At 36.1% G+C, this 18955-nt stretch overlaps 2 long non-coding RNA genes across 2 annotated transcripts; both read right to left on the bottom strand.

The window, feature by feature from the left end:
• Positions 1-9394: 9394 nt before the first annotated feature.
• Positions 9395-11539, bottom strand: LOC126978230 (uncharacterized). Its single transcript, XR_007732554.1, has 2 exons — positions 11143-11539; positions 9395-9816 (listed from the first exon to the last, which is right to left on the bottom strand). It is a non-coding gene; the product is annotated as an uncharacterized LOC126978230 (long non-coding RNA).
• Positions 11540-13103: 1564 nt separating this feature from the next.
• Positions 13104-15287, bottom strand: LOC126978059 (uncharacterized). Its single transcript, XR_007732467.1, has 3 exons — positions 14459-15287; positions 13642-13909; positions 13104-13558 (listed from the first exon to the last, which is right to left on the bottom strand). It is a non-coding gene; the product is annotated as an uncharacterized LOC126978059 (long non-coding RNA).
• Between the last annotated feature and the right edge of the window lie 3668 nt (positions 15288-18955).

Genomic DNA, 18955 nt, shown 5'->3' with positions numbered 1-18955 from the left:
AATTTGCCGTCAGCTAGGACAAACGCTACCTTCCCATTTTATACAAGCGGTATTGACTTCGCCGGTCCGTTTATGGTTTCTAGTAAGAAAGGACGAGGCAATCGAATTACTAAATGTTACTTATGTCTTTTTGTGTGTTTGAATACTAGAGCTGTACACTTAGAGGTGGTGAGTGATCTCAGTACTGAAGCATTTTTACTATGCCTGCGCAGGTTCGTATCTCGTAGAGGTAAACCCCATGTTATCTTTTGTGACAACGGGACTAATTTTGTGGGTGCAAATAATGAACTAGGTAAAATCTTACGCTCTAGTCGAGACTCTGTCATTGACTTCTCTAGTAGTGAAGGAATTAAATTCAAATTTAGCCCTGCTTATTCACCTCATTTTGGAGGCCTCTGGGAGGCGGGTGTAAAGGCAGCAAAATATCATTTAAAAAGAATTGTTGGAAACGTGTCTTTAACATTCGAAGAATTGACAACAGTATTTACACAAATAGAATCCATTTTAAACTCTCGTCCTTTATCTCCTTTGTCCTCTGACCCATTTGACCTGAATCCGTTAACCCCTGGGCACTTTCTCATCGGGCGTCCATTGATGTCGATGCCTTCTCTACCAGCAGAAGACGGACGACCAAAGTACAAACTCATCGAGAAACTACGTCGTGAGTTTTGGGATCGCTGGAGAAAAGAATTTCTTGCAGAGTTGCAACAGCGAACAAAATGGAAAGTCCATTCAATTAATCCCAAGGTAGGCGATATGGTTATAATAAAGGAGGAGAATCTGCCACCTCAGCGTTGGCGTCTGGGACGAATATCACATTTGCATTTGGGAGCTGACAACGTCTGCAGAGTTGTAGACATCTACACAACCAGAGGCACGATACGGCGAGCCATTCACAATATTGTCCGGCTTCCTATTGAAGGAAATGTTGAAAGTGAACTCTTTCAAGAGGCGGAAGATGTTCAGGCGTGAACATCGCGCCTTTGTCACTGACGTGAAGACGGCAGCGAGACAGCTCAATACGGACACCTATCGTGCACAACTTCGCCCTATTACTTCAGAACTCTGGCGCAAGGCGCACGTACCTTTGTTTAAAATATAACCTTATGTAAATATATCAAGTATTTGTAAAACCACTGAAATTATATATTCATAAACAATTTGTGGACGTTTTACTCATTCGCCCACAGCGATAGCAAGATAGATACAAGTAACACCAAACAACGAAAAATATACGCCTCACTACAGTATATTATCACAGATAGTATTAAAATAACAGCTAGTATTTTGTAACAGGTATTTGTCGCTGTTACTTTTGAGTCACAGTCACCGTCATACCTAGTATTGCATTTTGCCTAGTACGTCTCAACTATACTTACGAGTGAAGCGTCGGGGTCGATCGCTATTCATGCAATTTTAATCAATGAGCAATAGCGTAGGTGCGGAATGCTCATTGACATCGTATTATCGAGCTTCGACGCGAGTTTACACAAACTGCGATAGCATTAGTTTTATTTATTTATTTATAGGACAACCAGTAGTTGTTACATTCTAATATGCTTAAAATATATCAAATATTAACAGATAATGAGTTGAATGTACAACAAATTAAGGTATCACAACATGCACAGAAAACAATTATATAAAATAAAACAAAAATTATAAAACCAAGATATGAATTTGAAAAGAAGGAAAAAAAAGAAGAAGAAGAATATTAATCATATTTTGGCGCCTAACAATCTCGTAATATTTTTTTTTAAAAGCAGGTAAAGAATCTTTAAAAATATCTACTTCACCACAGATGGAGTTATAAGTTCTTGATAGACGTGGTATGGGAGAAAATTGCTTAAGGTTAGTTTTGGCAAATGGCTGATGGAACAGGGCAGCTCCGACTTGCGCACGTCTTGGTACTCGGCGGGGAACTCGTAAGCTGATGGAGTGCACGAGTGATGGACTGTCGAACTGATTTCTAATTATTTTGTATAAAAATATTAGATCTAGCATTTGTCGTCGAACAGAAAGACTTTTCAAGTTAAAGTGTCTCAACTTATCGCAGTACGATGGCAATTGCTTATGTACCCCACAAGAAAAAGCAAGGTGCCATAAGAACCGTTTTTGAATGCGTTCAACTCTTAATTGGTGAATGTTGTATTGAGGAGACCAAACGATGCTACAGTATTCTAGATTACTGCGCACATAAGCATTATACAGGGTTATTTTAGTTGTTGGATTGCGGAATTTTTTACAGTTACGGATGATGAAGCCTAGCATTTTGGAAGATTTATTAATAACATTATCAATATGAGGCAGAAACGTTAATTTGTTATCAAAAAAAAAACCTAAGTCTCTAATATCAGTTTTATCCCCTAGGATTAAACCATTAATGCTATATTGAGTTCTGAGTATATCGCGGTTGCGAGTGAATGTGATAGAGTAACATTTACTTGTGTTCAATATCATTTTATTACTAGTACACCATTTGTATATTGCATTAAGATCTTCTTGTAATAAATCGCAATCTAAAGGGCTTGTTATAGTTCTGCATAACTTAAGGTCATCTGCAAAGAGATAAGTGCTACTGTGTTGGATGTGAGATACAATATCGTTAATAAATAAATTGAACAGCCATGGCCCCAAATGAGAACCCTGGGGTACTCCTGAGATCACTGCGTAATTGTCGGATTTGAAGCCCTTCACCGCTACGTATTGAGTTCTGTTCGATAAGTAGGAATTAAACCATTCCAAAAGCGTCCCGCCTATTCCATATAACTTTATTATTTGCAATAAAATAATATGGCTAACTCTATCGAAGGCTTTTGCAAAGTCCATGTAAATAGCGCTTACTTGTACACCAGCATCAACTGCATTTACTATTTCATTATGGTATACAACCAAGTTAGTGCTCGTTGAACGGGATTGAGTGAATCCATGTTGCTCATGTACGAGAAGTTGTTTTGTATGGCTCTTTAAATACGGATAGAGCAATACTTCGAATAACTTCGCAAATACGGACAGAATTGAGATGGGCCTATAATTCGAAATAATGTCTTTATCTCCGTTTTTATGGATAGGAGCTACTTTGGCAGTTTTCCATATATCAGGGAATATACCGGTAGAAAGAGACCTATTTATTATAAGAAAAAGTGGAAAACTTAAAGCTAGGCTGCACCTAGACACGAAATACGGTGGAATGCCATCTGGTCCAGCCCCTTTGTGAACATCAAGTTCATTTAACTGTTTTAAGATGCTTTTTCGACCAATATTAATTTTGCCAATAAAGTTAGTATTATGAACAGTTCTACTAATTTGTGTGGTTGGTTGAGCTGAAGTATTATCAAACGTTGAAGAAAAGTAGTTGGCAAACAAGTTACATATGCTCTGCCCATCGGATGCAGTTGTATCATTGAGAGTCATATTTTGAGGTATCTGAACTAAATTACTGCGTTTATTTTTTAGATACGAATAAAAATATTTGGGATTAATTCTAATACTATCTTCAGCCCTTTGTATATAATTATTATAGCATGATGTAGCTAGTTGCTTACATCTCTTATTTAAGATTTGAAGCGAAATTTTATCTAACGGGTTTTGATATATCCTGTATTTATGTAAAAGTTTATTTTTCTCTTTTGTTAACTTAGTTAATTGCTTATTGAACCACGGTGGATACTTGTCTTTAGCGACTCTAGTTTTAGGTACAAATTTTTCTATTAGACTGTGTAATGAAGTGTAAAAATGCAATGACATTTCATTTACACTTTCACACTGAGAAAATTTCTTAGTCCATTCTATTTTATTTAGTTCTATATTAATATTATCATAGTCAGCTCTGTAAAAGTTGTAGCGCAAAATATTATTGGTTTTTAGACAAGTACCATTGAAATAATGTGTTGTTATTTCTAGAGGAGGGTGGTGTGTGTCAATGTTGATTAGGGCGTCATCACAAGCTCTGACAACTGTGCCAGATGTATTGCTCAGAACCAAATCTAATACCTTCTGTGTGTTGTTAGTAACATTGTTAAACTGTACGAGATTATTAAGCGCCAAGAAATCCACAAACATTTGACCTAATAAGGAACCGTTATTAATTATTGGAGATGAATTGTTGTTAATGGAAGAAAATGGCCATGAAATAAAGTTCATGTTGAAGTCACCTACTATGTGGATGTTATCTATTTTCTCAGAAACTCGATTAAAATTATCTATAAAGTGCTTAAGCATATTTTTACTTAAGGGAGGTGGGAGGTATACAGCACATAAATAAATAGTTTTACTTTTACTGATATCTATGCTAACAAATATATCCTCACATTGGCTATCCCCTTCCTTATAGTGATTTGAATTAAATTTATTTGATACTGCGATCAGTACTCCACCACCATCCTTGCCTGCATTAAAACCGGAGCTTTGCCTATCTCTCCTGTATATCGTGTAACGACTGTCAAACAATTCTGCATTATGTATACGATCATTAAGCCAAGTTTCTGTTAAAATTATAATGTCATAGGTTGCACATGTAACTGAGCATAAAAAATCATGTGTTTTAGTGCGTAGGCCTCTTACATTTTGGTAATATACACTTAAACTATTGAATTTTAAAATTATCCGTATTAAGATAGCACAGCAATAACATAAGGAAATTATAGTTTTTTAAGTTTATCTAATGCCTCATAGTTTCGTATGTAGATGGAATCCTCGTTTTCATTCTTCCTCATAAAAACTCGTCCTTGCTTGATCCAGACAAATTTGAATCCCTTATCCTTCGCGATTTGTCTGGCAGCAGCGTGCAGCATTTTGTTCATTGGTGAGAGATGCTCGACAATGTAGATGGGGGTTTTATTACCTCCAATACCTATGTGGCTTGAATTAATTTTATCGCTGGGGTTGGCCTTGTTGAAATTAATAGCTTTTGCTAAAAACTCGTCTCTAAGTTTTGGAGTGGCCAATCTAACAATAATGGAACGTGGTCTCTTGTTATCCTTAGAGTTCTTTGCAACACGAGTGCAGTGATGTATGGCATCTTGTTTCAAATCCATTGCTACCACCTTTGCCAGTTGCGATACAGTAGATATTAAATTTTCCTGTCTATGTTCTGGAACACACTGTATCTCAAGATTGTTGGAGCGGTTGTGCTGCTCCATGACCTGTAGTCTGATTTGTAAATCTTGAACATTATTATTTAGGACCGCATTTTCCTTTTCGAGTTTTCTAACAGTTTCTTCAGATGTGTTAATAATCGTTTTCGTGGTTTCGTAGCTCTCGTTTAGGAACCTCACGCTACTTTCTAAGGAAGAAACTTCACTCTTGATAGAGTGAAGTTCATTTTTGACCATTTGTTTTAACATTTCCTTCAACTCCTGAGCAAGCGATGTTCGCATAAGGTTAAGTTCCTCTCTAATTATTCCGCGAATATCATCCTTGGTGGGAGGCAACAGTGGTTTTAAATTTAAGTCTTCACTATATCCCTGTGTACCTAGCATCTTTTTCCGTTGCGTGATATTATTATCATCTGTAGGCGAAAAATACTGTGAATCTTTTATTTGGTTCGGCGAATCGGTATCAGTTAGGTAGCGGTCACTAGGACGTAATGGAGTGTCACTGTTGTCTGACTTCGGCTGTTTAGCGCGGCATCCTTGACACTTCCATTTATTTTTTTGTTCGGTGTTCATTATACCGAATCGTTTTCCGGAAATATTAGCGCAAGGGAGATCATATTTTAGTTTGCAAAAAGCACAAGTAAGGTGATCTTTGATATTAATTTTACTGCGGCATCCACCACAAATTGAATTAGACATGATTCATGCAGTTCAAAGCGGAAAAAAAAATGAACGATATACAGCGGAAAGCGGTACGTGCAGTGAGGCCTTGTAGGTATAGTATTCTGTGACTGTCTAATGTAGCCGTGTTAGTAGCGTGCCTGGAATGCGCCGCGCGCGTCGGCGGCCGGTTGCGAGTTGCGCAGGTCAGTGATATTACGTCGCGTCGTTGCAATATTTTAAAAATGTATTTAATGATTACTCACTCGTCTTATGGAGTTCAGATTTCACACTTGCACTATTTGAAAGAGCACTTTATAAGCTTTATGACAATGTATAATATATGTAGTTTTGTAAGTTATTTAACGGAATTATATTAAAAATTAACGGAACAAACAAATACGGTGTCACTCTTAGCGTGGCGCGTTTTTAGAGCGAGATAGAACACATAATATTATTCTCAATTCTTATTGAATGAAACGTTTTACTATTGGTTGAAATGTAAGCTTTAGTATTGGTGTGTATTTTCTGAACTTGTAAATATTTTTTAAGTTACGATTGTAATTGGGTAACTAGTTTTAAGGATTTTGTATATCATGTAACTTTTAAAAAAATCATATATCTTCCACATATTCCTCACAGTCAAGCAGTTGTTTTATTTAATCGCCAAACGCTCAGTCTCTAAAGTGGTGACCCCGAACAAGAACACCGACGGAAGGAACCCGAACAAGAACGCCGACGGAAGGAAGCCAGAACAGAATACACCGAACCTCTGCCAGGCTACACATCGAAGAACAACTCCACCAGCTCTCCGAAACGACGATTTCCTGTTCGACGAATCTCTGCTCGAGGAATATCAACCCGACGAAGAAATGGAAGACACAAACCAGGCTCAGCCACACACAGCGCCAACCGTGGCAGACAAAATCTCCACCATTTCACTGTCGATGCGCATACCACCATTTTGGCGGGAAAATCCGCGATTGTGGTATCACAGCTTTGAAGCCGCCACCGATGATCTCAAGAGGAGTCAAGCCCAGCTGACACAGATGGTGTTCGTCCAATTAGAAAAGGCTGACATCGAACAAATCTCCGACATCCTATTTAACATACCGAGAGACAAACAATATTCAGCAATCAAGGAACGTCTCATATCAGTGTATGAAGAATCCGACAGCCGCAAGTTCCAGAAGCTACTCGCCGAGATGGAGCTCGGAGACCAGAAGCCTTCACAGCTACTGCGACGCATGCGTAACCTTGCAAGGGACAAGGTTACCGACGCCACCCTCCGCATGATGTGGAGTAAGCTGCTGCCAGCCCACGTCCGCTCCGTTCTCGCCGTCAGCGAGTCATTCAGCGCGAAGTCCACGCTGGAGGAACTAGCGTTGCTTGCTGACACGATGATGGAGCAAATCCAGGAGGTAGCAGCCGTCTCCAGCCAGCCACCAGCATCAGGTCCAGAATCATCGACGTCAAATCAGGTAGATCACACACAATTCCTTATTAACGAGATACGAAAACTATCACTAGAAGTCGCCGAGCTCAAGTCAAGGCCATCTCAACACTATCATCGCCACCGATTTCGCTCGTCATCTCGCAATAGAACTTCGTCACAACACCGTTCCCGCACACTCAATAGCTCACCAACACTTTACTGCTATTACCATCGCCGATTTGGTAGTGAAGCACGACGTTGTACTACGCCCTGCAGCTTCAAGAAAGAGCCATCGGGAAACTAGAACGGACGTTAGCTGCGGCGGAACCCGGCGTCCTTCACACTTCATACCGCCTTTTTGTCACAGACAAGAAAACAAAGATGTCATTCTTAGTAGATACCGGTGCTAACATATCCGTCCTACCACGAAAACTAGGCCTGAAAGCAACGCCTCTACCTCCTACCTCTACAAACAACACAAAAATTTCAACTTATGGTGAGAAAACATTAGAACTCGATCTCAACCTCCGTCGACCATACAAGTGGAAGTTTATTGTAGCTGACGTTACGAAACCAATATTAGGTGCCGATTTTCTCAACCACCATCAACTTATCGTAGACTTAAAAAATCGAAGATTAATTGATGCCGTCACAAGTCTTAAAGTCAACGCGCCAATAATGTCAATGACCTCACCCACAATACGTATCGATATACAGGCCCCGTACCACGCGATACTCGCCGAATTCCCCGGTACCACGACATTAACTTTGATGCAATTATCGCCAAAAATTAACGTGGAACATTATATTGAAACACAAGGACCTCCATTACATTGCAGTGCTCCCATTCCACCTCATCGTTATGAAATAGTGAAGAAAGAATTCGAAAAAATGATGCAACAAGGACTCTGCAGACCGAGTAAAAGTATATGGTCTTCACCACTCCATATAGTACCTAAGAAGAATGGCGATATACGGGTATGCGGTGATTATAGACGATTGAACAGCATAACCAAACCCGACCGTTATCCAGTGCCGAGAGTCAAGGACTTCACCCATCATCTGTCTGGCAAAACAATATTCTCCACAATCGACCTCAACCGCGCTAACCAACAATTGAAGACCAGGGAACAGGACATAGAGGAAACAGCTATCATCACACCAATGGGTTTATTCGAATTTCCTCGCATGTGTCCTGGTCTGAAGAATGCGGGACAAACATTTCAGCGATTTATTCACGAAGTGCTCCGTGGATTGGACTACGTTTTCCCATTCATCGACGATTTGCTCATAGCCTCAGCAAACGAGACTGAGCATCGCGATCACCTAAGAACAATTCTTAGAAGATTGGAAGAAAACGGTATCACTATCAACCCCGCGAAGTGTAACTTAAAGCAACAGCGTAGGTGCTGAATGCTCATTGACATCGTATGATCGAGGTTCGACGCGAGTTTACACAAACTGCGATAGCATTAGTTTTAGAGCGAGATAGAACACATAATATTATTCTCAATTCTTATTGAATGAAACGTTTTACTATTGGTTGAAATGTAAGCTTTAGTATTGGTGTGTATTTTCTGAACTTGTAAATATTTTTAAGTTACGATTGTAATTGGGTAACTAGTTTTAAGGATTTTGTATATATATCATGTAACTTTTTAATAAATCATATATCTTCCACATATTCCTCACAGTCAAGCAGTTGTTTTATTTAATCGCCAAACGCCCAGTCTCCAAAATCCCATCTCTTCATACTTAGAATTTTGTAACCGGCTTGATACACTTAAGCAATTGTGCATCCCTAAATTCACAAAACCGAATGGTTTTAGGAGTAGACCTCCGACACCATGGTGGAATCAATTCTGTGAACAGAATGTAATAGCATCTTATGATGCACTAAAATTGTATAGATCAGATCCTACTATGGAAAACTACATAAATTATAAAAAGATAGATGCACTGAAGAAGCGGACTATATCTCAGCAAAAGAAAGAGAGTTGGAATAATTTGTTTAATACATTCAATAGGATCACCCCTATAAGCAAGATTTGGAACTATTTTAAAATGTTTAAGGGTGTCAAGTCTCCTAATAAATCTTATAGTGATGAATTTGTTGTTCCATTTTTAGACAAGTTAGCTGATAATAGTAATTTAGAGGAAATTGATGATTTGGACACTTACTTTGGAATTAATAACAACAACCGAAATTCAAAACATTTATTAGATAACTTTACATGGACCGAATTTACAATGAGTTTGAGATCTAGATGCAATTCTACTCCCGCCTTAGATGATTACCCATATATTTTGATTAAAAAACTACATGAATCAGTGCAGGTAGTGTTTTTAAATATTCTTAATGCTTTATGGGACAAGAAATTAATACCCAACCCATGGAAAACACAATGTGTAAACACAATGATACTTAAGCCAGATAAATCTCCTGATTTAGCTAGCTCCTACCGTCCAATTTCTTTATCCTCATGTTTTGGCAAACTGTTTGAAAACATGATTAAAGCTTGTCTTGATTGGTTTGTTGAGGCTAATGGTATCATTCCAAATGTACAATATGGCTTCCATCGTGGGCGTAGTTTCACTGACAGTTTCATATCACTGATTACAGACCTGAAATGTTCCAAAAACATGAATTCACACACTGTTTGTGTCTTCTTAGATGTTCAAGGAGCTTTTGATAATGTTGATCCCGGCTACTTGTAAAAATTTTAACCAACTTAGGTGTCCCTGGACAACTATGTAAGTGGCTTTACAGTTTTCACTTCTTCACAGTAGAGTCTTATATGTGAGACATAATAATATTCTTTATGGCCCAAGAATTACATCAAAGGGCACTATGCAAGGCGCCACTTTATCACCTTTGTTATATAATTTGTATGTTTGTGAGATATGTAAATACTACAAATATAAATATCCTTCAGTTTGCAGATGATATTGTGCTATACTGCTCCAACCAAAATATCCAAATAGCAATAGATAACATTAATTTAGCTTTAAGCCAATTATCAAATTATTATAACAAATTACATTTAAATATTAACACATCCAAAAGCAGTCTAATGATTTTTGGCAATGATGTACAAAATGGCAATGTTCTTTATAATGGTAAAGTCATTAATAGAGTCAGTTCAAAGAAATTTTTGGGTGTCATCATTGACCAGAAGATGAATTTTGAAGAACATATTAAATACATAACAAACAATGCTATGAAAGGTTTAAATATAATAAGATGTCTGGCAGGTGTGTCCTGGGGAGCTGACCCCAAAATTTTGTCCATGTTATTTAAATCAATAGTACGAAGTCATTTTATTACAGCACTATAGCTTACTTTGATAGTAAACATACAAAGAAACTAGACATTGTGCAGAATAATGCATTGAGACTAATATCACTTTTATTATTTCTTGTACACTGATGGCAGTAAGGGAGATGGATATACCCGGTGTGCATTTTATGACCCACAAACACAATTGTCTCAGAGCTTTGTATTGCATGATGCCTGTTCAATCTTTACTGCTGAAGCATATGCTGTTTATCGGGCTTTAAAAAAGATTTGCAATGTAAATAATTGTACAAAATTTCTTAATATTACTGATTCATTAACTTTACTTCAAGGCATGGATAGCTTAAATTGTAATTATAAAAGTAACTATATTCTATTCTTTATCAAACAGTTGATATACCAATACTCACTCATGGGTATTGAAATCTCTTTCATGTGGGTGCCTTCTCACAAGAGAATAACAGGGAATGAAAGAGCAGACATAGCAGTATTTGAAGGAACTAATGCTATAGATGTAAGATATGCTTTAGATGTACCTATGACTGATTATTGGTACTCTATTAATAAAAGTATTGAAAAGCTGTGGATAGAATTATGGAAAGAGGATCAGAAGATTAAAGGCAAATGGTACGGAAGCATTCAAGCCAACTTACCAACAAGACCTTGGTACAACAAACTTCCTGAAGCCAGCCGTGATTACATCACCACCATTAATAGATTGCGTTTTGGCCATAATACTGCACCGTCACATCTAGCAAGACTTGGCATTATTCGAAATAGTGAATGTTCGCACTGTGGATGTAGCAACGCAGACATGAAACACCTGATTTTCGATTGTCAAAGCTTTTTAATTGACAGATTAGTGCTTGCAAGTGAGTTGAGTGAAGTCAATGATTATGATCTTTCTTCCCGCCCGCCGCCGCTTGAAAAATTGTTAAGTGATGTACATAATTTCAAGCCTTTGTACAAATGCATTAAGAGTACAGTAAATAACATTTAAAAGTTAGTGAACAGTCGTGAAGCGCTCTCAAAGCGAAAGTGACCGAAAAAAGACATGGCTTAAAGGTCTTGTTACCAGGCCATAAAATCCAAAAAAAAAAACTTGTCACTTGTCATTATGCTAATTGTGTTTTTTTTGGCGGGAACGAGTGAACGAAGGAAGGCGCGCTTATACAAAAAAAAATTGTTTAAATTATTGTTCATAGTGCATATATTTTTCATACTTGTAAATTGTTTATCCTGGTTTATAAATATTCGATTTTTGTATATATAAATTGTTAAGTGCGCTTCCCCATCGCCATGGGGAAGCGTACAGGTAAAAGGCCGAAGAACGGCCAGAGCGACGCAGAACCAGCAGACGAACTTCCCCTATCCGAATCCTCGGTATCTGACGCGGAGGTGACTGAACGTCTCATTGTAAGAAGAAAGGATAAAGAGAAGTATACCCCTTATAGAGCGACAAATTATTATAGGTTATACGACGAAAATTCAAATAAGAAGGAATTTATTGTATTTCTCAATCGCAAGCAGGGTGAAGTCAAAATATCAGACAAGGACAGGTTGGGTCTGTCAAATGGAATCAGGAGGCATTGCGTATCGGGTGTGTTGCACCTGAGGTCCGTTAATGCTTTTAAAGTAGGTGTTACCTTTGACCTGCCTAACAATGCGAATGTATTTTTAAAAAATGAAAAGTTACTTAGCGAGTTGGAGATGGTTGCCTCAATTCCGGCTTCTGAAACGGAGGTCACTGGAGTTCTTACTTCTGTTCCCACTGATTACTCCAACAAAAAAATTCATCAATTAATTGCATCGAGTAAAAAAGTTATTGCTGTGAGAAGGTTCATGCGGCGAGTAAAGGACCCACAGGGTGTTGTCTCCTTTGTTCCAACGCAAACTGTTGCAGTCACATTTGCATCAACGTTGTTACCTGAGTATGTAACACTTGATCACTGGAGGCATGAGGTTAATGTATATGTACCTCCTATTAAACAGTGTCTACGCTGTATGAAATTTGGCCATATTGCTAAATTTTGTAGAAACAATGAAGTTTGTTCCATATGTTCTGACAATCACAATTTTAAAATGTGTCCAAAAACTTTAACAAAATGTGTCAACTGTGGTGGAGATCACATAGCTATCTCATCTACCTGTCCTCTGAAAAAACAAAAAATTGAAGAAAACAAAGTGAAGTCCCGTAGTGTTAGATACTCAGATCTCTTCAATGAATCTGCTTTCCCTCAATTAAACTCAAAGTATATTGACACACACCTGAGCAATCTTATAAAATCTGACAAATTTATGAACCTCTTGGTTGAAGCAGTTTTACAAATTTGTACGAATAAAGATAAGTTAACTATAAATTCAAATAGTATTAAGGAATTTCTGAATAACACTTTTAGAAAAAAGACATCTAGTTAATTGTTATTATGGATACATTGAATATAGTGCAGTGGAACGCTCAAAGTATTATTAGTAATAGGCTTATTTTTACAAGGTTTTTATATGAAAATCATATCCATATTGCTATAATTTCGGAAACTTGGTTAAAACCACATCAGTATTTTTTAATAAAAGGCTATAACACAATAAGGAATGATTGTGGTAATAAACACAATGGTGTAGCAATTTTTATTCATAATAATATCACATTTTCTAACATAAATACATATTTTGATAGTGCTCTACAAAATGTTTGCATTAAAATTAAAATTAATAACAAAGAACTGAGTATTGTGAGTTTTTACAGTCCTTCCAATTCAAATCCTCCATTTAATAAAAACAATTTAAACAGTTTAATTAAGTCCATTCCAGAGCCAATGATATTTGCAGGTGATTTCAATGCTCATCACATGTTGTGGGGATGTGTTGATACATTGCCTCGAGGTAAAGATGTTTTAGAGGTTATAGATGAGAATGGTCTTGTTATTCTGAATAATGGTCAAGCTACCACAATAGGATCTCCATCTTGGCGTCCTAATGCTCTTGACTTGACTTTGGTAACTCCATCTTTGGCTCTTTTATGTGACTGATCAGTTATTGACAGTCCTCTGGGCAGTAGTTATCATCTCCCTGTAATAATAAAAATGGCAGTAAGTAGTGATAGTATTAGTTTGCAAAACACATTATGTAATAATCTACATTTGTCCACTCACCCTAATTATAAGCAGGTGAATTGGAATATGTATAGTAACTTAGTTGTTTCTTATTTGGATGATGTTAAATTTGACACTTTATCTTCAATAGATGCTTTTAATTCCTTTTGTAATATTTTACTTTCTGCTGCCAAGCAGTCAATCCCTAGCTGTCTGTTTTCCAAAAGTTCTAATAGTAATAATGTTACTAGTTCTTGTTCACAAAAATCTTTTAAATATCCTTGGTTGCCTTGGTGGAATCAGAGGTGTACAGAAGCAGTTTTAAATGCTAAAAATGGTTACATTAATATTAAAAACAACTCCACTGATGAAAATTATGTGGAGTTTAAGAGATTGCGGGCTTTAAAAAAACTTATCTTAAAAAGTGAAAGAAGAAATAGCTGGATAGGCTTGTGCAATTCATTTAATCGTTGTACTCCTTTGTCTTCAATTTGGAAATACATGCGCAAATTTAACAAAACTTACATTCCTGACAGTGTGTTGAATGATAGTTGGATTCCAGATTTTCTACAAAAGTATACTTCTGACTTTGTATCAAATGAGTTAACTAACTATGTAAATGTTGTTAATGATAGTAATAAATATTTGATAGAGCCTTTTTCTTTACAAGAACTAAAATCCGCTTTATTTACTAGAAGAGATACATCTTTCGGTCTTGATACCATTCCATATATTTTACTCAAAAAACTTAATTGCCACAGTCTCAACATCTTTTTAAATAATCTTAATCGCCTATGGAAGGAGAATACTATTCCTGCAGAATGGAAAACAGACTGTTTAATCCCAGTTTTAAAGCCAGACAAAAATAAAATGTTACCTGACTCTTATAGACCTATAGCTCTCACGTCTTGTGTTGGGAAGATATTTGAGCAGCTTCTAAAACAACGTCTCGAGTTCTTTATAGAACAAAATTGTCTTTTGCCTAATAATCAGTTTGGTTTTCGCAAAGATCGGTCTTCTAGGGAGAGTATAGCGCAGTTACAGCTTGATGCGCATCAGCGTTAGCAACTTGAAGTGGACTGACTATCGTACCAGGGGAGTAAAAATTATCGTACATGGATCGAAATTATCGTATTTTTTAGGATAATGTCTATTATAGATAAATAAATCATATAAATTGTAATATTGATATGCATGCAAGTACTTCTTTCTTCACTTAATTTGAATAATTCCGTTTGTCAGAGCGAATACAGACATATAATCATAATAATATAACGAAATAACTGCCAACTTTTCTACACGAAAATATACGATACATATGAAGTGTGAACATAATCGAAATATCGAACTTATATTCTCTTGTTCGCATTGGTAGATGCTATACTAACCAATAAGAAAGCGTGTACAGCAGGCGCTGGATAAAGTTACAGTATCGGCAGTGGTGAAACTTAGTAGAGCGGATCGTAAGGACCAATAGGAATAGAGAACTTGTATTTCCCGGTATTTTCCCAAGATTTTATTGGACAAAATAAAATCATGCTACTGCGATTTAGACTATCAACGCATGAGTGAAATAATATAAATTCTCAAATTTTGCATCATGATAGAAATTATCGTACAATCTGCGTACGATAATAATATGCTATCGTACATCGTACGTAGGCACAAAATTATCGTATGTGTACGATAATTATCGTACGGTTCCGAACGCTGATGCGCATCAATGTTTAGCAAGTAATCAATATCTTTTGTCTGTATTTTTTGACATCTCAGGTGCCTTCAATAGTGTAAATATTGCCGTGCTTTGTGACGAGTTATCAATGTTAGGGATACCAGGTAAAATAATAAATTGGATGCAATCCTTTTTGACTGACAGAAAAGTATATGTAAAATTTAATAAACATTTGTATGGACCACGACTTTCTTCTCTAGGTGTTTGTCAGGGGGGAATATTGTCTCCTTTAATTTTTATTATGTACATAAGACGATTGAACCTTATTTTGGGGCCAAATATAGTAAACCTACAGTATGCAGATGACTTAGTCGTCTATGTATCGGGAGTTGATCTGATTAATTTAGCCGCTACTATTAATAAAGCACTTGTAAATTTATATCAATACTTTTCTTATCTTAATTTAAATGTAAATCCAACCAAATCAAAAGTCTTTGTGATTGGTCGTAAACGCATCATATTGCCTCCCATTTTATACAATGGCATTCCACTGCCTATTTCATGTGACATAAAATTTCTAGGTGTAACATTTACTCCAAAACTTTCTTGGAAAAAATATACAGATAGTGTTATAATTAAAGCGAATAAAGCTTATAATGTATTAAAATCTTTGTGCGCAACGTCGTGGGGAGCGGACCCTAAAATATTGTTAATTTTGTATAAATCGCTTATTCATAGTCATTTTGAATATGGCTTTTATTGTTTCGCCGCAGACAGCAAAATTGTTAATAGTCTGGATAAAATACAAAATAAATGTATGCGTACAATATTGGGTGCACTTAAAACTAGCCCAATAGCTGCTATGCAAATCGAGGCCAACCTTCCTCCTTTGTGTATTAGATTTAGTTATCTTAAAGAAAGATTTATTTTAAAGCTCTATAGCTTGCCGACGAACAATCTTCTTAAGAATCTTATTGCTTATCAATCGTCTTCATTTCCGAGACAGTTGTTTATCTTGCAAGATTTTTCTTCATTTTTTAAATTTCTACAAGATTTAAATATTCATCGGAATAATGATATACTTCCCTGCCATGCCATTCTTTTCGATGTAAATATTCTGCAATTAATGTTGTAATAGATCCAAATTTAACTTCAAAAGAGGAGGTTCATGTATTATTGTCAGAATGGTCTAATTGTAAATTTGTTTATACGGATGGCGCAAAAAACAATAATAATGTTTCTTTTGCAATCTACCTTCCTGAAATTAGGAAGGGTATTGGCTTTAAGATTAATAGATATGCCAGTATTTTTACTGCTGAAGCCGTCGCTATTCTTTTTGCTTTAAAGCATATTAAGAAACAAAATCAACTTAATAAGAAGTGGGTAATAGTTAGTGATAGTATGAGTGTGTTAAAAAGTTTGTCAAATAACAAAATGAGTGCTAACATCAATTACATCATTTTTGCTATAAAGGAATTGTGTAGTTCGAACTATGTTTAATCGATATTAAAGTGGATTTCGTTTGGGTCCCGTCCCATATAGGAGTAGCAGGAAACGAAAGCGCTGATTTTCTAGCTAGAACTATCATTAATATATCCGATCTATCCCTATATCCTGATTGCAAAGATTTAGACATTAACATACCATATACAGATATAATAAGTAATCTAAAACAGCGTATGACTCTTCTTGGGGAAAAAATAGGTACAATTGTACAGAAGTTGAAAATAAGGCTCATTCGTATACTTTGTTAGATAATCCCGTTAATAGCACACCCTGGTTTTGTAAGTTTAAAAATAACGCTCACAGAAAGTTCTATACTACAATAACACGAATGCGTATTGGTCACTATCGATTGAATTTTCATCTTCATCGCAAAAAAATTGTCTCCTCTCCTTTTTGTGACCATTGTAATAAGCAACAAGATCAGTCTCTGGATCACATCTTTTTTGATTGTTCGTCCTTTGGCATACAGCGCCTTGTGCTGATGGATGAGCTACTGGAAATATATGGTGCACCCAATATAATCCCGCTCTCAGTAATAGATCTATTAAAGGACACATCAACTTATATGTCATTGTATAAATTTGTATGTAGTACTGTAAATACATTGTAATTTGTAGATACATACGTTGTAAATTTGTTTATAATTATGTAAATACGTTATAACTTGTACATATACAACTAGTAATAGCATAGCGCAATTCGCGAACTGAACAGATAATGTAAATAGGTAGGTATTATTCTAAAAAGTTATGCAAATTACACTGGATTTGACTTTAAGAAAAGGGGAAAATTATTAGAGACTATATTACTGGATTTGGACTTACTAAAAGGAAAATATGGAAAATATTCTTTAGAGAATTATACATTAACGGAAATGGTAAAATAACTGATGACTTTAAGACTGGATTGTATTTGATGAAAGAAACTACTATAAATATTCGCTATCGAATATACATAATTGGAAAAGGAAAATGGAAATAATGTAAGATGAAATGAGAAAACTGGATTGGACTTTTTGTAAAACAAAATAGTGAAAATAATAAATACCAAAGAAATGAAAATACTAACGACAAGGCAGTAAGGCCCCTGGCTATAGCCTGTTCGAAAGAACGAATTAATATAAAAAAAAAAAAAAATATGCTAATTGTTTACTATTATTACGATTTCCGCGGTAAAACTACGTTCGCTTGTTATTTGTGGTGTTTTTGTTGTTTCCCGTTTTTCTATATCGACTCTTGCAAATAATAATGGACACCGATGACGCTATTTACGATAACCCTGGCATTTCTACCGGTACTTATCGAAGCCCTAATGTTATCCTCGGACTGAACACGGAATCCGCCGTGGATCTAATTCCAACGTAAGCTACTTCCGATGCATTGGAATTGAGATGTATTAATTGTGGCACCGACGTGAATCAAAGAAGAAGGCATAGCCTAGAACTTATAGAGGTTATGTCCGTAATACGACACTGGATTGCACCCCAAATGGTAAGTATTCAATTCACTATTTGCACTATTTACAAACATTTTTTTTATTTATACTTTAGTTAGGATAAAAATTCATAATAAAGCTACGAGGAAGATCTTATTTTTTTTATAGTGAAGATTTTTCTTTTTAACAGTTGACTGAGAGCACTGTTGTATGCCACGCTTGTTGGACTGTAGCTCTCAACCAGCCACACGATTCTACTGTGACTAATGGTCAGCCTTTTAGAACCAGTAGTGGTCACCATCGTCGCATTTGTGTTAACTGTGGATGTTCGTTGTTACGAACACGGTATAACAAGCTACTGACACAGAACATGAGGCACGCATACGAAACATCATAATGAAGATGATTATGCCCCGTCAAGTAAATATTATATTTAGTATTTGTCACTTTTAGCTGCAATGTACCTTCTCTATTTTGTTAACATAAAGTTGATGTTCTTGCATTGTATCTCACTATTAATCATTAAACAAACATTTGCTACATTTAACCATCTTTATGGGCTATGGCCAAATCCTGTCTTGATCTAAGAGCTCATTAAAAAACAGCAATAAGGTTGAGATGGTGATAGTCAGTTAACATAGTTAAGAAGTCTGCTTCTATCCTCATAATACATAAATACTATCATTATATATATATATGTATACTAAGCTAAGCTAATTAAGAATATGTTTATCTAAGTGAACTATATTTCAGCTGCACAGA

Source organism: Leptidea sinapis, chromosome 47 (assembly GCF_905404315.1).
Source record: "Leptidea sinapis chromosome 47, ilLepSina1.1, whole genome shotgun sequence".
Lineage (NCBI taxonomy): Eukaryota > Metazoa > Arthropoda > Insecta > Lepidoptera > Pieridae > Leptidea > Leptidea sinapis.
Note: the sequence above shows the minus strand (reverse complement) of the source record. Positions and strands in the feature narration are given on the sequence as shown.